Raw genomic sequence first — 7,684 nt, 5'->3', positions numbered from 1 at the left:
GAGGGCTTCCGTCTTCTTCCCGGCCCTGCAGAATTGATCCAAATTAAGTTATCCATCAAAAATAAATTCAATTTTTAAATGCTCAGGGTACCATGTTTTAAAAATGAAGATGAAATATCTTCACAGCTTCACATGGAGTTTCTGACACTGGAGGAGTGACGGGGACACCAGACTCACTATGGTTTCACCACTGTAACCATGAACACACACCTATGAGTGGTAGGACAGAGCAGCCGCTGTCTAGTCTGTGAAAGTGTGTGTGTAAGGGGTAAGTTGCAGTGTGGAGACAGTAACTCTTTTTTTTTTTTTTTCCTTTTAAAATGGGACTGTTGGGGCTCATTTCACAAAGCTTGTCACAGCCTGATTCTGACTTATGGAGACATTTCAAATAATCTCTGAGAAATTCTCTGTGTGTATGTTCAGGGAATCCTCTGTGTTGTTTGCTTCCGATGGTAATGATAATCCAAAACACACAGAAAAATCCAGCTACCAGCTCTGTCATGAACCGATGGCTACCTTGCACCCTGGAGTGCCCTTTTCTCAGTGGAACTGTTCCTGCAAGAATGCAAAATGTTCTGATTTCTCCCACAGGTGTAATGCAAGGACATTCCTGGAGCCCAGCCTCCTGTCCTATGAACTCTCATTTGTCAGCATCTGGATCTTCTGATCCAAAGACACATGTGCCTGGAGCTCAGCCTTTGTTTACATCAATTAAAGAGCCCTGGAGCATCACAGCCTACCCACTCGTGTAGTCTCTTGAAGTGTCTTCAATGTATTTACCATAGAGAAATGTGTGGGTATGAAAAGTATGTGGGGGGATAAATTCAAGGCTGCATGGCTCTACAACTTCCACCTCTCTCTCCTTCTTTTGTTCATGACTGGGAAATGTAACTTTCTTTGGGAGATTCATGTTCTAGAAACTTGTGTCAGTTGCTCATCAAAAGAGTACCTTGGCCGGGCAGTGATGATGCACACCTTTAATCCCAGTACTCTGAAGGCAGAGGCAGGTGGATTTTTTGTGAGTTCAAGTTCAGCCTGGTTTACAGAGTGAGTTCCAGGCCAGCCTGGTCTACAGAGTAAGCTCCCGCACAGCCAGGACTACACAGAGAAACACTGTCTTGAAAACAAACAAACAAACAAAAAACAAAACAGTAACAATATTCCATTCTTAAGAAAATATATTTTCACATATTTTTTTCTATACTCAAAGATAACCAAATGTCTGTGGCAACCTCTCTTCTCCCTGTGCATTCAAAACCATAGGACACTGAATGCAAACTCCAGAAAGGTCATACCTATGCTGAAGTTTGACTCCAAATTCCAGCTGGGGATCTGGAATGTCAATCCAGAGACAAGTAATCTGGGGTGGCCTTTATCCCCTCAGTATTTATTCATTGCCCAACTGAAAGTGACCTCACATCCTTAACTATCTGTCAAAACCTGTGGAATCCATCATCAATAAGCTAGCAACCCACAAGTATCTTCCAGCTCCAGAGCTAAGAACGCCCTGAGCTGGCATCTGAGATAGTAGAGCTTTCTTTTGCTCTGTGACCCTAAGATTCAGGAACTCTCCTCATAGGGGAGTGTGGCCATTGTGTTTTGCTCAGAGCACACTCCTCTTTCTACCAAGGTGGGACTTAGTTCAGGATCAACAAAGCTAGGCTACTGTCTCAGTTTCTGGAACTGCCAAGAACCTTCCAGAAGCTTTTCTGACTACCCGATGTCCACCTGTAAAAAGCAGCAGACAAGCTCCAGCATAGACCATTGTCATTGAGCCCTTGTCACTTACAGATGTTTGATTCATGGACTTTTCCTGTTTTGCAATGGCTCTTCCCATAGTCTTTCCCACCAACATTAAATAAATTTTTGTTCTTAAAAATGTTTCTGAGAAGTACCACTTTTAAGTTCTTGAAATGGAATATAACAAAGCTTTTTAAAATGTATATCTATCTATCTATCTATCTATCTATCTATCTATCTATCTATCTGTCTATCTATCTACCTATTGTGTGTGCTTGTGCTCTCCCACATACACTTGGTGTCAGGTGATCTTCGGCCATGTGGGCCCCTGGGATTGAACTCAGGCTATCAATCAGGCTTCACACCCAATGCCCTTGTTCACTGAACCATCCACACTAGTCCCTCACTGTGACAAAACTTAAAGGAAAACATTCAGCTGTGTCCATTTCTTTCTTTTGTGTATAAGATTCACAAGAACTGTAACTTTTTAGTTGACTTTATGCACTCAGAGGGAATACTAATTACCTTCATCTTTCTTCTCACATTTTGCTGCATAGTTTCTTGAGGCAGGGTGTCATGTAGCTCAGGCCGGCCTTAAATTTACTATGTAGCTAAGGGTGACCTTGAGCTGCAGAGCCTCCTGTCCACCTCTTCAGGCTCCTCACCATGTCAAGTTAATACAGTGCCAGTGATAGAAACCAGACCTTGGTGGGACCATCGGTTAAAATCCCATGGGCTTTATTATTCAAGAATGACAAGAGCATACAGAATCAGACAGAATCAGGCCTGTGATTTTTACTTACTTTATCTGCAATGAACAAACTATCTCACTCCTTAAGACAAATACTCCCCCACACCCACCCACCAGAGTTTCTCTGTCCTGGAACTTACTCTGGTAGATCAGGCTGGCCTCAAACTCACACAGAGCTACCTGCCTGCCTCTGCCTCCAGAGCGCTGGGGTCAAAGGTGTGCTCCACCACGCCTTTCTTAATTTGTTCTAGACCATTGCTAGTAGTCCCTTTGATGGTGTTTTGCAAGGGTTAAATGGATAAGGGTGGTACAGTGCACCCTCAGCATGACACCTGGAACACAGCTCTTGATAAATTACCTTCTGTCTGTGCTCCTAGGCTAACACAAGTGCTGACAAGTGATTTCTCCTTTACGAAAAGGGGAAGGGTAGAAAAATAGCAAGGTCACTATGTTAACTGTTTACCAGAACTCATGCTTTTCTAAGGAAGCAATTTCTGGCCACCTTGGCAGTCCTCAGGCGTTTAGCTCCTTCTGGGCTCTCTGGCTGTGTTGCCTGGGTCTGGTGCTGCCTCAGGCCTCAGTCTAAGTAGGCCCATTCCTTGCTGACAGAGCCCCTGATTGCCTCGCACCCCTGCCTTCTGCCTGCTGTTCTCATTTCCCCAGTTCCTGAGCCAATGTTCTCCTTCTTCAAATCCAGGGCACCCTGAGGATGGAATCCTGCAGGGAGGCAGAATGAATTTAATCCTCTTGTCATTAGTTTTCATTCTAAACTGCTCCACAAGCAGTGAGCAGCTCCTTCCATAAGTGCTGCTGCTGAGAGCAAAGGGGAATGAGCTAGAAAAGCAGCTGGTTTAATGGCCCACTGTGCAGGGTTAACATCCCTCAGCCTGGAGCCCCAGGGTGGCAGCTCCTGCTTGGTAACTCTCTACTCCCCCATGCACCTTCTCTCTGTCTGAAGAGAAGGTTCCCCTTTGGAGAGAAATATTAAAATGTACTAAGATGATCAGTGAAGGGTTCTTTGCTATACAAACTGGATATTTTGTGGTTTTCTTCCCCGTAATCCTGAAGAATTGATATGTCTGGATGCTTGATAGAAGTCTGTGCCAGGAATCAGAAGAGAGTATGGGGAGGCTCCATTTCCACAGCTTACCCCACCAGAAACTCCTATTGATGCTCCTGTCTGCCCACACCCTTCTGTCATCCATTTGATTTTTAAGAAATCTGCAGCAGGCCAGACACATCCCTGATAAGGCAAACAGAATCTGCATGTGTTTCCCAATGCTTACATGATGGGCTCTGAAACTGACTTTAGAGAGGAAATAGAAAATAACTCTGTATCTTTTATTCTACTTTGAGTTTGCCTTTAGGGACAATGATGGGACAGTGTGGTTATTGACCAATATACAGTTCTAAACGCTTGTTTCTATTACTGAAAATTTTGGGGAGTCCTTTCTTAGAACAGTAAGGTCTGAACATCCTGACACAGATGAAAATAAATTTAAAAATAACTTCATGAAGATGATAGAGGCCTTTAAAGAGGAACTGAAAAATTCCCTTAAAGAAATCGAGGAAAAGACAAAAAATTGGAAGAAATCAATAAATCCCTTAAAGAAAGCCAAGGGAAAAAAAAAACAATCAAACAGGTAAAGGAAACAGTTCAAGACTTGAATACTGAAACAGAGGCAATAAAAAAAAACACAAACCAAAGGAGTTCTGGAAATGGAAAATCTGGGTAAATGAACGGGAACTACAGATGCATGCATAAACAACAGAATAGAAGAAATCAAAGCAAGCCAAATAAACCTTTTCCCCCAACTTGCTTTTGGTCATGGTGTTTTATCGTAGCAAGAGTAACCCTAACTAAGATAACCAGCATGGCATTCTTTGGACATTTAATTCTCTTCTCCCTTTAATTTCTATATCACACATCACTTGATAATGTATTCTAATTAGCAAAGGACAAACTTTATAGCATTTCCATGGAATTCTCTTTATCCATGGAATCTGCTGTCTTAGTCAGTGTTCTATAGCTGTGAAAAGACACCGTGACCATGGCAGCTCTTATAAAGAAAACATTTAGGGGAGCTGGAGAGATGGCTCAGAGGTTAAGAGCACCAACTGCTCTTCCAGAGGTCCTGAATTCAATTCCCAGCAAACCACATGGTGGCTCACAACCATCTGTAATGAGATCTAGTGCCCTCTTCTGATGTGCAGATATATGTGGAAGCAGAATGTTGTATACATAATAAATAAATAAAATCTTTAAAAAAAGAAAACATTTAGATGGGGCTTGTTTACAGTTCAGAAGTTTAGTTTATTAGCAGCATGATGGAAAGCATGGCAGCACTCAGGCAGGCATAGTGCTGGAGAGTAGCTGAGAGTTCTACATTCATATTGACAGGCAGCAGGAAGAGGGAGACACTGGGCCTGGCTTGAGCATTTGAAATCCCAAAGCCCATCCCAGTGACACACTTCCCCCAACAAGGCCACATTTACTCCAACAAGGCCATTCCTCCTAATCCCTGTCAAGTAGTGCCACTCCCTAATAACCAAGTATTCAAATATATGAGCCTATGAGGGACATTCCTATTCAAACCACCACATCTGTAAAACAGCAGTTAGTGTTTTATGAAAGGATGAATGCTCCAGTTAAACTCATAGAGCTGTCTGTTGTGGTCAAAACTATTACATTAGAAAGGCAACAGAAGGCCAGGCAGTGGCAGTGCATGCCTTTAATCCCTGCACTCAGGAGACAGAGGAAGGTGGATTTCTGTGAGTTCAAGGCCTGCCTGGTCTAAAGAGCAAGTTTCAGGACAGTCAGAACCGTTACAAAGAGAAACCCTGTCAGAGAGAGAGAGAGAGAGAGAGAGAGAGAGAGAGAGAAGAAAACAGGTGGAGGGAGCAATAGAAAACCTTGTGAAACTGATGAGTTAAATCAGAACTACTGGAGTACAAATTATGAGTGTCTTAGTTAGGCTTACCATTGCTATGAAGAAGCACCATGACCAAAAGCAACTTGGGAAGGAAAGGGTTTATTTCATTCATAGTTCACTATAACAGTTCACTATCAAAAGCTGTGAGTGCAGGAACTCACACAGGGAAGGAACCTGGAGGCAGGAGCTAATGCAGAGGCCTTAGAGGGATGCTGCTTACTGGTTTGCTCCTCCTGGAGCAAAGCCTTGCTCAGCCTGCTTTTGTATAGAAGCTGGAACCACCAGCCCAGGGATGGCACCACCTAAAAAGAGCTGGCCCCTCCCCATCATTCACTAATTAAGAAAATGCCTTACAGGCTTGCCTACAACCTGATCTTATTGTAGGCATTTTCTCAATTGAGGCTTCTTCCTCTCTTATGACTCTAGCTCAGTGGTTCTCAACCTTCCTAGGGCTGTGACCCTTCAGTACAGTTTCTCATGTTGTGGTGACCCTCAACCATACAATTATTTTGTTGCTGCTTCATAACTGTAATTTCGATAACATTATGAATTGTAATGCAAATGATGTGCAGAACATCTGATATCCAACCTTGTGGAAGGGTCGTTTCAACACCCAAAGTTAAGAACCACTGCTCTAGCTCATGTCACGTTGACATAAACTGAACTATTGCACCAAGACACTCTTTTTACTTGAGCATTTAAACTAAAACGCTTTTGGCTAAGGTAGCAAATGATGCAGGAAACGAGGTGACAAAAACAGCAGGAATATGTGTTTAGGGCCACAGCAGGTGTCTGATATATTTGACTCCTGTGGTTCAGAACTTTCTAGTGAATGTCTGATCTTCACTTTGTAAAAAGGAAGCTGGGAGAAGTTAAGTCATTTTCCAGAGGTCACATGATACAAAAGCAATGTGAACTAGATTTAACGTGAGGTCTGACTGAAAGAGTTCATGCCTCCGGAGCCTGCAGCTGGGGTGGGGATGAGCTTTCTCACCCTAAGCTGACTCCTGATCTCCTGATCGAAGAAGAGCCGTTTCAGCTGGTGGTCAAGGAGGCAGATGGGCCAATTTACTATTCGGAGTAAGATGAAGAGAGCAGCCAACCTGCCAACAATACTTAAACAGATGGACACTGATACACGTCCAGAGAGCCGTCAGCTGCTTCACATTGCTTTTTTAAACTGGGAGTCAATTCAGGCGGTAAATATATATGAGATGTTGGCTGAGAATGTTGACGTCCATCTTGGCCAGCTCATCTCCTATCCCTCTTCCTCCTTCAGGGAAGCCTGGTGGTTGGTGACGGCAACCACACTGGCTGCAGATGTTTCTGTTTCCTTTCTTACACAGCGGTACATGTGTCCTTACACCAACTTTTTTTTCCTCTTATGAAAAAGTATCTTTCAGAATGCTCACTCTCATTTCTAAAAAAATTTTCTTCCCTTAAAAAAATGGAACAAACCTTTTTAAAGTTACAGCATGCACCATTATGTAGAGACTTTGTCTTCTGTAGGATGAAAACATTCACATTTTCCAAAGTTCCTCTTATCTGGGGGTGTCACTCCTGGGTAGACTCATCTGGAAGATGTAAGGCCCTGGGCTCTATCTGCAGTGGCTCCAACACATGTAACCAACAGTAAAATGATTTCATTCTTGGGTCAGCAAGAGGAAATTACATTTTCCTATAAAGCAGTCCATTTCAAAGTATTCTAGTGTCCCTGAAAGGCATCAAAGTGGCATCTGATGTTCCTCCTGAAATGATAAGTTGGTCATGGGGGTGACTGTTACCTGACGAAAGTACATTTTGTTCCAGATGTTGTCATCAGGCTCCTGCAGTTATTGTTGTGTCTTTTGTCACTTCCCTTGAGATGAGACCTATTGCTTTTCTCCCAAGAGTCTCCTGCAGACCTGACCTTTGTGTTTGAGCCTCTGGTTATGCCTGTGCTCACCAAAAGCACTGTGCCTGTGTTTCCCTGGTGTTCAATTCACTGTGTCCAAAATGGGGGGGGGGTGTTACATCGCAATCATTCTAGACATGTCAACTTTTCAACATAAAGTGAACTAGCCCTTTACCCTTTATATTTAAACCTTGCAAACTGCAGTTTTGATGTTCAGTGGCTTGTGGATTCTCCTACTGTAGTTACCAGACATTGCATGTGGTGAGGGTCACTGCCCAACTGTAGACAGGCAGGTTCGGTTGAGGGACCACCTCTGTTCCTATAGTGGGGAGCTATACAATTCTGTATATGTGATATGAAGCTGGT

This window comes from Cricetulus griseus (genome assembly GCF_003668045.3).
Source record: "Cricetulus griseus strain 17A/GY chromosome 1 unlocalized genomic scaffold, alternate assembly CriGri-PICRH-1.0 chr1_0, whole genome shotgun sequence".
NCBI lineage: Eukaryota > Metazoa > Chordata > Mammalia > Rodentia > Cricetidae > Cricetulus > Cricetulus griseus.
Note: the sequence above shows the minus strand (reverse complement) of the source record.